This window comes from Erythrolamprus reginae, chromosome 12 (assembly GCF_031021105.1).
Source record: "Erythrolamprus reginae isolate rEryReg1 chromosome 12, rEryReg1.hap1, whole genome shotgun sequence".
NCBI lineage: Eukaryota > Metazoa > Chordata > Lepidosauria > Squamata > Dipsadidae > Erythrolamprus > Erythrolamprus reginae.
Window position 1 is genome coordinate 31334841 of NC_091961.1, and position 14636 is coordinate 31349476.

The window sequence follows — 14636 nt, forward strand, 5'->3', positions numbered from 1 at the left end:
AGGGGAGGACAAACCAAGGAATACAGATTGAGAAAGGAATGGTTTTGCAATTACTTCTCTTATTTATTTATCTATTTATTTAATTGGACTTGTATACCGCCCTTCTCCATGGACTCTGACGGCTCATAACATATACCCAAATACATAACAATAGTTTGTCCAATTAATATACTAAAAACAATTCTTATATTTCTAATTTAAAAACATTCATTCACATCCATATAGTAATATGTTTTTAGGAAGGCAAGGAGGGTGGGGGCAGTGTGAATCTTCAGGGGGAGCTGATTCCAGAGGGCTGGGCCCCCCACAGAAAAGGCTCTTCCCCTAAGTCCCGCCAGCCGACATTGTTTGATCGACGGGACCCTAAGGAGACCAACTCTGTGGGACCTCACCGGTCGCTGGGATTCGTGCGGCGGAAGGCGGTCTCGGAGATAGTCTGGTCCTATGGCATGTTGGACTTTATAGGTCACAACCAACATTTTGAATTGTGTCTGGAAACTGATCGGCAGCCAATGTAATCCACGGAGTGATGACGAAATATGGGCATGCCTTGGAAGGCCCATAACCGCTCACATGGCTCAATTTTGGACGGTTTGAAGTTTCCGAACACTCTTCAAAGGTAGTCCCATGTAGAGAGTATTGCAGTAGTCGAACGTCTTGTCGGTTAGCTTGTAATAAACCAAACTTGACGTGGGTGTGTCAGTGATGGCGAACCTTTTTGACACTGAGTGCCCAAACTGGAATTTGTGTGCATCGGAACACCAGAAACCCAAAGGCCAGTTGGCTGGCATGTACATGCCTATTTTGGGGGCATTTTCAACCTATTTTAGGCTCTTTTGAGGCCATTTTTGGGCTGTTTTGAGGGCCGTTTTGGCCCCAAAAATGCCCCCCAAATACCCTGGTTTTGGCTGTTTTGAGGGCTGTTTTCAGGTCATATTCTGGTGTCCCGGCACCGGTGAAGTCCAGCGTCGGAAGCCAAAAGAGCAGCTAGCAATGGCATGTGTGCCCACACAAACAGTTCTTTGTTCCACCTCTGGCACATGTGACATAGTTTCGCCATCACAGGTATAAGTAGTCCTTGACTTCTAACCGCTCACTTAACAACCGTGTTTGAAACTAGTACAGGGCATCATGATTTAAATTTGCCAACTTACCAATGATGATCAAAAGGGAAGATTCGACAGCCAGGGAGACATTATTATTATTATTATTATTATTTATTGGATTTGTATGCCGCCCCTCTCCGGAGACATATAGATTCAGGTGCAAAACGATGCAAATTTGATTTGTGTGTGTTGTACCCCTTGGCCCAATCCGCCTGCCTTCACCTGGAATTCATTGCCTTTCAATTGAAAGACTTTTCAAAGGCGAATTTTCTTTCAATAGATTGAACAGGTGGAGAGAAGAAAATGCACAATTTTTTTTGGCTCGGACCCAATGCAAACAATCACCGAGAGACCATTCATCTTATTAAAACACCATTCACTTCTGTGAAAAAATGTCTCCATTCACCAGGGTGTGAGTCACTATAGGGGGAAAAGCATTTAGAAACATATTTCCCAGCTATTTCCAACCATTCTCTCCTGAAATGCCATTGCAAATTGGGAAAGCCCTCTAATTAACTGGCTCCTCCTACAGCTTCTGAGGTCTAGCGGACGTTTTCCCCCAAAGGATCTCCTTAGGATGTTGGTGACCTAAGTGAAATTCCACAAATCAGGCAAATTAGGGGGTTTTTAAAATGTTTTTGGGGGGTTATTTTTTGTTTGAAGGAAGGCGTAAGAGCCAGCATGGTCTAAAGTCTACATAGTTGAATATGTGGTGAACTAACCTAAGCTGATTCAGGAAGGATCGATGGAGATAAAAGTTCTCACTAAAGAGAGCACTTCTCTGTAGATCTCTAACAGCAGAAGGTAAGCCTTCCAGATACCTACTCGTGATCTTCCTCCTCCTCTTCCTCCTCCTCAAACCCCGCTGTCATTGGCATATCTGCCACTGCTGGTGGTCTTTCAGGTTTATCCAGATCTACCATATTTTTCAGAGTATAAGATGCACCTAGGTTTTTGGGGAGGAAACTAGGGTAAAGAGTCTGCTTACCAGGTATTCATCTGGCTAGCATCCTTAGTCTGGTCAGTTTCTGCACATTATTTTATTCCCTGGTTAGAGCTTTTAAAAAACCTTATTTGGAGAGAGTAACAATGGAAGAGCTTGCATGCCAGGAAGAGCTAAGAACATTGTTAGAACCTGGTTAGCGCTGGAAAGAAAAATTCTGAGCAAATAGAGCAATGGAAAAAACCCTGCAAAACAGTCTTTGCAGAGAGTAACTGTTAAAAATCTTGCAAGTGGTAAGGGCTAGGAACATTGTTAGCACCTGGTTAGGGCTGGAAAGAAACTTATTTGGAGCAAATTAGAGCAATGGAAAAACTCTGCAAAGACTTAGAGCTTGGAAAACATTCTTTGCAGAGACTAACAGTGAAAGAGCTTGCAAGTGGTAAGAGCTGGGAACATTGTTAGCACCTGGTCAGGGATGGAAAGAAAGTTATTTGGAGCAAGTTAGAGCAATGAGAAAAAAAACTCTGCAAAGACTTAGGGCTTGGAAAACATTCTTGGCAGAGAGTAACATGGAAAGAACCTGCAAAATAAGAACTGGGAAAATTGTTAGCACCTTGTTAGGGCTGGGGGGGGGGATAGATAGATAGATAGATAGATAGATAGATAGATAGATAGATAGATAGATAGATAGATGATGATAGATAGATAGATAGATAGATAGATAGATAGATAGATAGATAGATAGATAGATAGATAGATAGATAGATAGATAGATAGAAGGATGGATAGATGATAGATAGATGATTGATAGATAGATAGATAGATAGATACAAGGATGGATAGATGATAGATAGATGATAGATAGATGATTGATTGATTTGATTGATAGATACATACATACATACATACATACATACATACATACATACATATAGTAGATAGATAGATAGATAGATAGATAAATGATAGATAGATAGATAGATAGATACAAGAATGGATAGATGATAGATAGATGATAGATATTGATTGATAGATAGATAGATAGATAGATAGATAGATAGATACAAGGATGGATAGATGATAGATAGATGATAGATAGATGATTGATTGATTAGATAGATAGATAAGATAGATAGATAGATGATAGATAGATAGATAGATAGATGATAGATAGATAGATAGATAGATAGATAGATAGATAGATAGATAGATAGATAGATAGATAGATAGATAGAACACACACGAGATAGGAAAACCAGAATGCTCAAAAACCGGGGGCAGCAGGCAAAAGGCGGAAAGCGGAGCCTCCAATCCCTGGATGGTGTAAATCTAAATTCTTCACAGCTGGCTCAGTCTGGCAGAGCTCAGCTCGGCTCGGGAGAACAAAGAGACACAGAGCCGGAGGCGAGAAAAGGGAGAGAAGCCACAGCTGCACAGGACCTGACATGGCTGTCAACGGCCCTGGGGAATGTGTGTCTTTGTGTTCCCAGGCTTCTCTCTCTCTCTCTCTCTCTCTCTCTCTCTCTCTCTCTCTCTCTGACTCGCTCTCTCGCTCTCGCTCTCTCTCTCTCTCTCTCTCTCTCTCTGACTCGCTCTCTCGCTCTCTCTCTCTCTCTCTCTGACTCGCTCTCGCTCTCTCTCTGACTCGCTCTCTCTCTCTCTCTCTCTCTCTCTCTCTCTGACTCGCTCTCTCTCTCTCTCTCTCTCTCTCTCTCTCTGACTCGCTCTCTCGCTCTCGCTCTCTCTCTCTCTCTGACTCGCTCTCTCTCTCTCTCTCTGACTCGCTCTCTCTCTCTCTCTCTGTCTCTCTCTCTCTCTCTTGTGCTCTCCACGATGGCTAAAGCCAAAAAAGAAGAGATCAGAGCTGATGGGTTTTTTATTTTTTATTTTTTGCAGAGATGCAGGAAGCGCCAGCTCCCCAATTTTTCACCCCAGTCCAGAACTAACATGGAACAGGTGCAAATCCATCAGCGCCAGTTGTTGGAAGCCTTCTCAGGTGATGCTGGCACTTGAGGAGGGGGGGTTTCTCTTCCCCCCCAGATTTCCCCAGGGCAAAGGAAGAAAGCAAGTCACTTCTAAGGGGGAGGGATCCACATTTCTCCCCCCCCCCCAAAGAAGCTAGGCTAAAAACTAACGTCCCTCAGCTTTTTGGTGCAGGTTTTCTGATGGTACTGATAGAAGGTGGCGTGAGGTTGCTATTTCAGCATTTCAATTTAGGCAGGGCATCAGTGAAAGGCTGCAATTTTTTTTACTACCACACTGTGGGTGTGGCTTATTTTGTGGGTGTGGCTTACCAGCCAAGTGGGAGTGGCTTGGTGATCATGCCACATGGGAGTGGCTTAAAAGTCATGTGACTGGCTTAAAGAGGGTCAACTTGACGTCATTGACGTCAAGGGTTTGGGTTAGGGTGCCTGGCCTCAAAGAGATACAACTTCCCTCTCTGTTGACTGACTGGACATGCAAAATATACTCTTTAATTCTATGTATATATGCCATAGGTGTACATCCATATTATAGGCACACAAAAATATTATTATTAATAATAATAATGGCTTATAGAACTGACACTGATCATGGAAATGCATCTTATGTCCTACGTGGTGTGGTGGAATGTAGTCTGGATTCCCAGAAGGGAGGGGCTGCATTCCAGAGGACCAAGAGACAGTGAAGTTTAGATCATTTGATTAGGAAGAAGAGAGTGAAGTGAAGACAGCTCTTCCCTAGCAATTCTCAGAGTGTATCCTTAGTTACAGCAATAGTAGTAGCACTATTATTATTATTATTATTATTATTATTATTATTAATAATAATAATAATAATAATAATAATAATAATAATAATAATAATAATATTGTTGTTGTTATTGTTATTTATTAGATTTGTATGCCGCCCCTCTCCGAAGACTCGGAGCGGCTCACAACAACAATACACAATACAAATCCAATGATTAAAAAACAAAACAATTAAAACCCTTGATAAAAAAACAATCATCCATCCCAAATAAACCATACATAAAACAGGACGGCCGAGGGGAATCAATTTCCCCATGGCTGGCGGCAGAGGTGGGCTTTTAGCAGTTTTATCTACTATATAAACTGTATGTGTATGTACACAAACACACGCACAGCTCTTCTAAAATTATACACATTCAACCTCATTTACTGCAATAGGAAAAATATACCCAGAGCCCAGAAGGGAAGGAAAAAAACCAAAATCAAACATTTTTTACTGGTTCTGCGTACCTGACCGTACCTGTAGGACCCCATCACTGCAGGGCATATATGTCAATATATACCAACTCTTAGCAACTGACACATTTCAAACTGTTTCAATAATTAATATAATTATGCATACAGTGTCTGTGTGTGAGAGAGAGTGAGAGAGACGATACTCGGTTTTATGGTTCGCCAACTTTTATTTAGAATACTCCAACCTTGTTATTCTCCCAGCAATTTAGCAAAAGATTATACCACTAATCCTAACTTTGGGGTGCCACTAAATGTTGCATCCATTCTTGCTTTGTGCACAAAAGGGGAAGGTTGGTGTGGGACTTTAAACCTGGATCTGCGCAAGGAATAGAATAGACCTCGAGATCTCGACTGTGATTATACGTCTGCACAGGTAGCGTAATAGTAGGGTTGGGGACGGTGGACAAAACAGCAACCAAAATGATCGGGAGTTCAAACACTTTCTTTATTTTGAAAAAAACAGGCAAGAATGCCTGAGCTTAGAAAAACCAATAGATGCCCAAGAAGGATCAAGAAGGATAAAATCATATTTTGTTTGGAGAAAATGGGGAAAGGCTTTTTCCTTCTTTCCTTCTTATCTTCCCTCTATTCCTCTTCCCCTCCCTTCCTTCCCTCTATTCTGTCTCCTTCTCCTTCCTTCCTTCTTTCTTGCTTTCTTTCCTTTCTTCCTTCTCTCTATTCCTCCTCCTTTCCCTTCTTCTCCTTCCTTCCTTCCCTCTATTCCTCCTCCTCTTCCCCTTCCTTCCCTCTATTCCTTCTCCTCCTCTCTTCCTCTCTCCCTCTCTCACTCATACCCTTTCATCCTTCCTTCCTTCCTTCCTTCCTTCCTCCCTGTCTCCCTCCCTGCCTTGATTAATCAGCTAGGAAAATTCCTCTCCTTCCTTCTTCCCTCTGTCATACCCTTTCTCCCTCTTCCTCTCTCCCTTTCTGCCTTCCTGCCTTCCTTCCTTCCCTCCCTCTCTCTATCCTTCCTTCCTTCCTTCCCTCCTGTCTCCCTCCCTCCCTTTTCTTAATTCTCCAGCCAGGAGAATTCCTCGCCTTCCTCCCTCCCTCATACCCTCCATCCCTCTCTTCCTCTCTCCCTCATTCCCTTCCTTCCTTCCTTCTTACTTTCTTTCCTTCCCTTCTCCCTTCCCTCCCTCCCTTGTCTTAATCCTCCAGCCAGGAATCATCTAACAAAACCCAAAGGCCACTGAGAATAATGAAAAGAAAGTGCACTTTCACCCAACGTGTAATTTAGATTGTGGAATTATAGGTGATGGCTATCAACCAAGGTGACTTTCAAGCTGGATTAGATGCATTCCCAGCGACTGGCAAGGGCTCCTAATATTGAGAACCTCATATTCCATCCAAGTTAGGAAAAAACATGGTGCCACTTACCAACTACAAAAAAACTGGAGTCAGAAATGAGCATGCTCCATGCTTGACTGTTTGTGCATGTGCTTTGGTGGCGCAGTGGTTTGAGTGCAGTGCTGCAAGCTGCTTCTGCTGATAGCTAGCTGTAGTTCACCAGTTCAAATCTCACCAGGCCTCAAGGTTGATTTAGCCTTCCATCCTTCCGAGTTGGGTAAAATGAGAACCCAGATTGTTAGGGGCAAGAGGAGGACTTTATAAACTGCTTAAAGAGGGTTGTAAAAGCACTGTGAAGTGGTATATAAGTGCTATTGCTACTGTGATTATCAGCTTCCCAGCAGCCTCAGTTTGGCCCCGGTGAGAAATCAAATGTTGGCTTAAGACAGGCTTGGCTTGTTCCCATCAGAGTTCTCTTTGCATTCGGCTGACATCTGTTGCAACGGAAAACCGGCATCCTACAATTAGAGATGCTCAAACCTTACACCAGATTAGACATCTGACAGTCCTCTCGAAGCAGAAGAGATATAAAAAGCATCTGCCTTTGTTTAGGAATTCTTCCAGAGGGTATAAACGAAGCGAATCAGAATTTTATTGAGATGTTTGATGATGGCAGCAAGAATTCATTGGGGCAGGACATTGGAAAAAAGGAATCATTTCTGATATATATAAAATCAGGTGAGCAAAAGTGGAGGATAGGTGGCAATGGAGAAAGTGCATCTATGTTTTCTTTTAAAAATAGTCTTTATTTATTTATTGATTGATTGATTGATTGATTGATTGATTGGATTTGTATGCCGCCCCTCTCTGTAGACTCGGGGCAGCTAACAACAGTAATTAAAAACATCATGTAAATTTATTGAATATATACATTAAAAAACGACAAACAAAAAAAATCAGACAAGTGCAGTGGTACCTCTACTTAAGAACTTTTATAGATAAGAAACGGGTGTTCACGGTTTTTTTGCCTCTTCTTAAGAACCATTTTCTACTTAAGAACCCGAGCCCAGAAAAAATTCCCAGGAAATTTGAAAGCATCACGAAGGCCCAGCCAGTTTCCTGCCATTCCCTCTTTAATTCTGGCCATCTCGGGCTTTCCTGAGCTGCCAGAGGAGCCTTTTGGGGGCGCTTAAGGAGGCTTTGGCAACCAGAGCGAACGGAGCATTTTCCTTTCTCTGGGCGCTTGGAGAGGGAATAAACCCCTGCCAGCACCCAGAGAAAAGAAATGCTCCCTTCGCTCTGGGCAGCGACCGTCCTCCTCCTCTTCTTCTTCCTCCTCCTCCTCCCACCCAAATGCCAAGCTTTTTTTTATTTATTTATTTATTCATTCATTCATTCATTCATTCATTTATTTATTTATTAGATTCATATGCCGCCCCTCTCCGTAGACTCGGGGCGGCTCACAACACAATAAAACAGTTCATGACAAATCTAATAATTTACAATTTAAAAATAAAATATTTAAAAAACCCATTATTAAGCAGACATACCTACAAACATACCATACATAAATTATATAGGCCCAGGGAAAATATCTCAGTTCCCCCATGCCTGACGACAAAGGTGGGTTTTAAGGAGTTTACGAAAGGCAAGGAGGGTAGGGGCAGTTCTAATCTCTGGGGGGAGCTGGTTCCAGAGAGTCGGGGCCGCCACAGAGAAGGCTCTTCCCCTGGGGCCCGCCAACCGACATTGTTTAGTTGACGGGACCCGGAGAAGGCCCACTCTGTGGAACCTAATCGTTCGCTGGGATTCTTGCGGCAGAAGGCGGTCTCGGAGATATTCTGGTCCGATGCCATGAAGGGCTTTATAGGTCATAACCAACACTTTGAATTGTGACCGGAAACTGATCGGCAACCAATGCAGACTGCGGAGTGTTGGTGTAACATGGGCATATTTGGGAAAGCCCTTGATTGCTCTCGCAGCTGCATTCTGCACGATCTGAAGTTTCCGAACACTTTTCAAAGGTAGCCCCTTTTATTTCTTTCCCAATGGGTTTGCACGCATTATTTGCTTTTACATTGATTCCAATGGGAAAAATTGCTTCTACTTACAAACTTTTCTACTTAAGGACCTGGACACACAACGAATTAAGTTCTTAAGTAGAGGTACCACTGTATATCTGCATAAATATTTATATCAATGAAGACACGCAAAGGAGGTTTTGCCGAATTTCGGCGATTTTATTCTTCTGCAGATGCGCGGAAGCAAAAGTATCGGCAACAATTGCCAAAATCTTGCTCACACACACATATCCTGGTGTCAGATTTCACCTACTGAGCATGTGCAGAAGCCAAATCTCACACCGATAGGCATGTATGCGGTTGCCAAACACACCTGCACCCACAGCGGCACCTGTAGCTCCGAAAACGGCAGGACTTCGCTGGCTGGCACCATCTTTTTTATTATTATTATTTAAATATTTGTATTGTTTTTTTCAAATATAAACACACACACGACATAAAACAGGTGCTTTGTGATTTGTGCCTGCCACCAGACAAACATTCACACCCCATCACCAAATCGGGGGTGTTTCTTGTACAGTAACCCCTCGCTACTTTGCGGTTCATCTTTTTGCGGATTCGCTACTTCACGGGTTTTCAAAGAGGCTTAAATCCATTAAATTCATTGAAAATCTGTAAATCCATTAAAAATTCATAAAATTCTTCCACAGTACTGCTGTACTCTATTAAAGAAACTGGTAGGTGTTCTGCCGGGCTCTCTGGTAGAATCCTCCCAAATATATTCACAGGTACACACACACACACGTTTGAAAAGTCAAAACAATGTTCTTTATAATGAAAATTCACTTAAACCAAGCCCTCTTTTGGTATAGCAAAGAGCACTAGTCTCCAACCAAACTGGTAATTGGTACAAGTCCCTTATCAGTTCTGTGATACTTAGCTTGCAGCTGTGAGGCAAGTCACAGTCCTTCTTCTTTCACAAAGTGAAACACACTTTGCTCTGGTTTAGTTTTAAAGCGGGGGAAAATCAGCACACAAAAGGTCAAAGTCAGTAAAGCAGTCACGAAACACAACAATCAGATAATCCTCCACAATGGCCAAACCCACAGGCTGCTCTTTATAGCAGCCTCACTAATGACCACAGCCCCACCCAACCACAGGTGGCCTCATTTTCTTTGATAATAATCTCTCAGTTGTTGCTGCCTATGCATCGCTCTCCGCATGTGTGGCTGTATCATTAACTCTTGTTCTGAATCCAAGGAGGAGCTAGATAATTGATCTCCTTCTGAGCTGTCTGCCCCACTCTCCTCCTCCCTGTCACTCATGTCTTCTTGGTCAGAGGAGCCTTCATCAGCAGATTCCACTGGGGGGGGCAAAACAGGCCTGCAGCATGTGGATGTCTCCCCCACATCCACATTCCTTGGGGCAGGAGCTGGGCCAGAGCTAAGCACAACAGTAGGATATCTCATGTAGTTCCAGCTGAGAAACATTACAGAATGACTGTTTAATGCAAAGTCCAAGTCCATCTTGATTTTTTTTGACCCATCTCCCTGTGTCTCCTACTGGAACTCCGACAGAAAAGCCTCGGTGTTGGGAAGAAGAGATCTTGGCTGAATTCGAGAGGCAGAAAGCTGGGGCGTGCCAGCCATTATCCAGGCAATTTAAGTTTTGCTCCTCAGCTGTCCAGAAGCTTAAACGGATGCCAAGCTTGGGAGGGGGGTTTTGTGTGTGTGTGCAATCCCCTATTGTAACTCAATTCTGTGAACACAGAGCAAAGCAGCGAGGGGGGAGAGAGAAGACCAGATTGGCATTTTAAAAAATTATTATTGAGAAGTGGACTAACTAATTAAATAGGCATTAGTTTGCTAAACAGCCGCTTCCTGGGGTTACATTGCCATCCAATTAACTCCATTTTTTTTAAGGCAAGTGTGCTACGCAATGCATGTTTAATAGAGTTATTAATACCGGGAACCATTCATTTTATATATATGTATGTATATTAAAAAAAACTCACGTCATTTAACTGGGTAGTTCTTCTAACCCACTAATGGAAGTTTTATAGCATTCAGCGACAGGCTGCCAATTATTTCTGACCTAAAATGTTTGCCAAGGACCTACACGGGAACATTACCTGAATGAAAAAACAGCCCTCGTTCTCCTTCTGTGTCCCCCGTCCTTAGCTTGAATAATCTTTTGTCTCCAAGTTTCTGGCATTGAATCTCGGGGAATGTGGACTTTCCTTAATGGAGATTTTTCCTTGGCGTTTATCCCAAGAGGAGCAGAGAAATTCAAAGGCGTTTCAGATTATTCCGGCGCTGTAGGAGCGTATCTTGAGAACCTGTGGGTGTTTTTGGAGCGGTTGCATTCAGCTGTTGCTGGAATTTAGTGCTTCAAAAAATGACCAGCGTAATTGCATTTTTTTCTTTTGCTGCCTTCGTGTCGGTGTTGCCTGGAAAAGGCCCTGTAGTTCTCGTGGCATGCTTTTGGAAGTGTTTTGCCACTGCCTCCTTCTTGTCACCTGGCGATTGGCACCCAGCTGGCTTTCAAGCCTAAAGTGGGACTAGAACTCACCACCTCCCGGTGCTTAGCCCAAAGTCACCCGATCGGCTTTCATAGCTAAGGTGGAACTACAACTCACATCTCCCAGTGATTAGCCCAAAGTCACCCAACTGGCTTTCATACCTAAGAACTACAACTCACATCTCCCAGTGATTAGCCCAAACTCACCCAACTGGCTTTCATGCCTAAGAACTACAACTCACATATCCCAGTGATTAGCCCAAAGTCACCCAACTGGTTTTCATGCCTAAGAACTGCAGCTCACATCTCCCAGTGATTAGCCCAAAGTCACTCAACTGGTTTTCATGCCTAAGTTGGAACTACAACTCACATCTCCCAGTGATTAGCCCAAAGTCACCCAACTGCTTTTCAAAGCTAAGAACTACAACTCACATCTCCCAGTGATTAGCCCAAAGTCACCCAACTGCTTTTCAAAGCTAAGAACTACAACTCACGGTTTTCATGCCAAAGGTGGAACTAGAACTCACCATCTCCCAGTTTCTACCCTGATGGCTTTCCCACTACACCAAACTGGCTCTTGCTTACAAACCAGCAGCTGCCATATCAGATAAATCCACTACGTGCCTTTGGATTCACTCCAAACTGCTGAATAATTGAGGTGCAGAGCCCCAAATTAAATATGGCAGACGGGACCGGTCCGTGATTTGCCATCAATTTGATCCCCAGCCCTTGAAGAAGACCCGATAAAGAGAACCTACAAGCAAGGATGAATTTCCCCTCTGAACCAAATAGCAGCCTGGAATCTGTTTAGTGAAGCCAGCAAGTTGATTTATTCTACTATCTTCCATCAACTTCTAAGGACTAGAAAGAATTTAATCCACCAGGACTCTGCTCCCACTGTGATAACACCGTACCAAAGGGGTTTCTCCCCCCCCTCTGCTTCTATGAGAAAGTCACTCAAAGAAAATAGCCTTGAAAGGAGCAGGGGGTCAAACTGAATTCCATCAGAAATTATGCCCCTCGCCCATATTCATTGCCCGCTGAACTGCTAATAAGATTCCTACCTCGCCTTCAGAAGATACGGAACAAAAGAGAGCCAGCCGTGTCCCCCCAAATCTCTTCTCGCTTCTGGACCAGTGATAAGGAATTCAGATCAGGGTTTGCAAATTCCCCAAGAGAATAAGAAGAGCGTTAAAGAAGCCCCCAACACTTTACCCTTAGATTATCCACGGTTGACCTATCCAGATTCCTAAGAGGTCAGTAACGGGTGTGCATAAGTGCACTAGAGTGCCTTCTGTCCCCTGTCCTATTGCTCTCCTATATCTCCTATACCTTTCTTCTATTCATCTATCTCTTCTTCTATTCTTTCATTGATATGTTCTATTCCTATATCTTCTTTTCTATTCTTTCTTAGATATATTTTACTATGAGTATCTCCTCTATAACCTTCATCATGTATTTTACTATGTGTATACCCACTAAAACCCTCATTGTGTATTGGACTAGATAGATAGATAGATAGATAGATAGATAGATAGATAGATAGATAGATAGATAGATAGATAGATAGCTAGATAGATAGATAGATAGATAGATAGATAGATAGATAGATAGATAGATAGATAGATAGATAGATAGATGATAGATAGATAGAGATAGATAGATAGATAGATAGATGATAGATAGATAGATAGATAGATAGATAGATAGATAGATAGAGATAGATAGATGATAGATAGATAGCTAGATAGATAGATAGATGATAGATAGATAGATAGATAGATAGATAGATAGATAGATAGATAGATAGATAGATATAGATAGATAGATAGATAGATAGATAGATAGTTAGATAGAGATAGATAGATAGATAGATAGATAGAGATAGATAGATAGATAGATAGATAGATAGATAGATAGAGATAGATACATACATACATACATACATACATACATACATACATACATACATACATACATACATACATAAACTGGATTATCCAATTCCAGATTGTGTTCAGACAATTGCACAGTGGCTGGAGTTGACTGAGCCAAGCCAATTAAGATTTATGTAATAAATGTATATCGATAGGTTGTTTGCAGGGGGGGTTTTCCCCAAAGAAGCATGCAAGGTTGTTTGAAGCAGAAATATAAAACATGATGTTTAAAATGAAGCAATGAAAGGCAATTGAATAAGTCTTAGCCAAAGAGATGTGATGTTGCTATTTTATTTAAATATATATATTGAATGTCAGGACAAAATAGATCTCCCTGGGGGAAAGCATCCCATAATTTGGACACCATGCAGAAGAAAGAGAAGAAACAGTGTTTGTCAAACTTCATGATTTTAAAACAGGCGAACTTCAATTCCCAGAATTCCCTAGCCAGCATGCCGACTGGGGGATTCTAGGTATTGAAGTCCACACACCGGGGGAGGGGGACATATATAATTTTTTATTGAAAGTTTTATGAAATGCTGAAAAGCTAACCCAAATATAAAGTAAAAGCAGGAAAAAGGAAGAAAGAGGAAGGAAGGAAGGAAGGAAAGGAGGGAGGGAGGGAGGGAGTAGAGAAGGAAAGAAAGAAAGAGCAAAGAAGAAAGAAGGAAGGAAGGAAGGAAAGGAGGGAGGGAGGAGAGAAGGAAAGAAAGAAAGAAAGAAAGAAAGAGCAAGAAAGAAAGAGCAAAGAAGAAAGAAAGAAAGAAAGAAGGAAGGAAGGAAGGAAGGAAAGAAAGAAAGAAAAGTTTTCAATTTCCTTTGCAGCAGATATAATTACAAACTTTTCTCTTACTCAATGATTACAACAGAAAGCTCATTCTTTTCAATTATCCAGTTATAATCAAAACCCACAAATGATAAGTGCATTCTCCCCATTTTCTGCAAAAAGTCTATACGGTAAGAGGTTTTCAATCAGCCATAAATGTAGCTGTTGTTTTTTCCCCTCTAATCAAATAACTTAATTTATCCATCATCTTCACCAACCTTCTTCCATTTTGGGTATTGTCAACAATTTCCACTTTTTGAACATAGAATAACAGTCGCCATATTTAAAAAACAATTTTCCATGATGGGTTTCCACTACTTGTTCCTTAATTCCAAATGAAAAATCTCTCTTTTCAATTGTATTTTAATCTTCTGACTCTTCTGAATTAATGTATATAGTTGCATTATTTAAAAATAGTTGATTTTACGTGTCCTCCCAGCATGATAAAAATGACCCTTCATGTTTTTGGCATGATTGAGAAAGTTTTGATCCGTTCTAGACCAGAGGTCTCCAACCTCGGCAACTTTAAGACTTGTGGACCTCAACTTCCAGAATTCTTAGAAACATAGAAGATTGATGACAGAAAAAGACCTCCTAGTCCATCTTAGGAACATAGAAACATAGAAGACTGACGGCAGAAAAAGACCTCATGGTCCATCTAGTCTGCCCTTATACTATTTCCTGTATTTTATCTTACAATGGATCTATGTTTATCCCATGCATGTTTAAATTCAGTTACTGTGGA

At 41.8% G+C, this 14636-nt stretch overlaps 1 protein-coding gene across 1 annotated transcript in view; it reads left to right on the top strand.

The window, feature by feature from the left end:
• Nucleotides 1–14636, top strand: part of NECTIN1 (nectin cell adhesion molecule 1) — a 207571-nt gene that overhangs the window by 146579 nt on the left and 46356 nt on the right. The window lies entirely within an intron of this gene.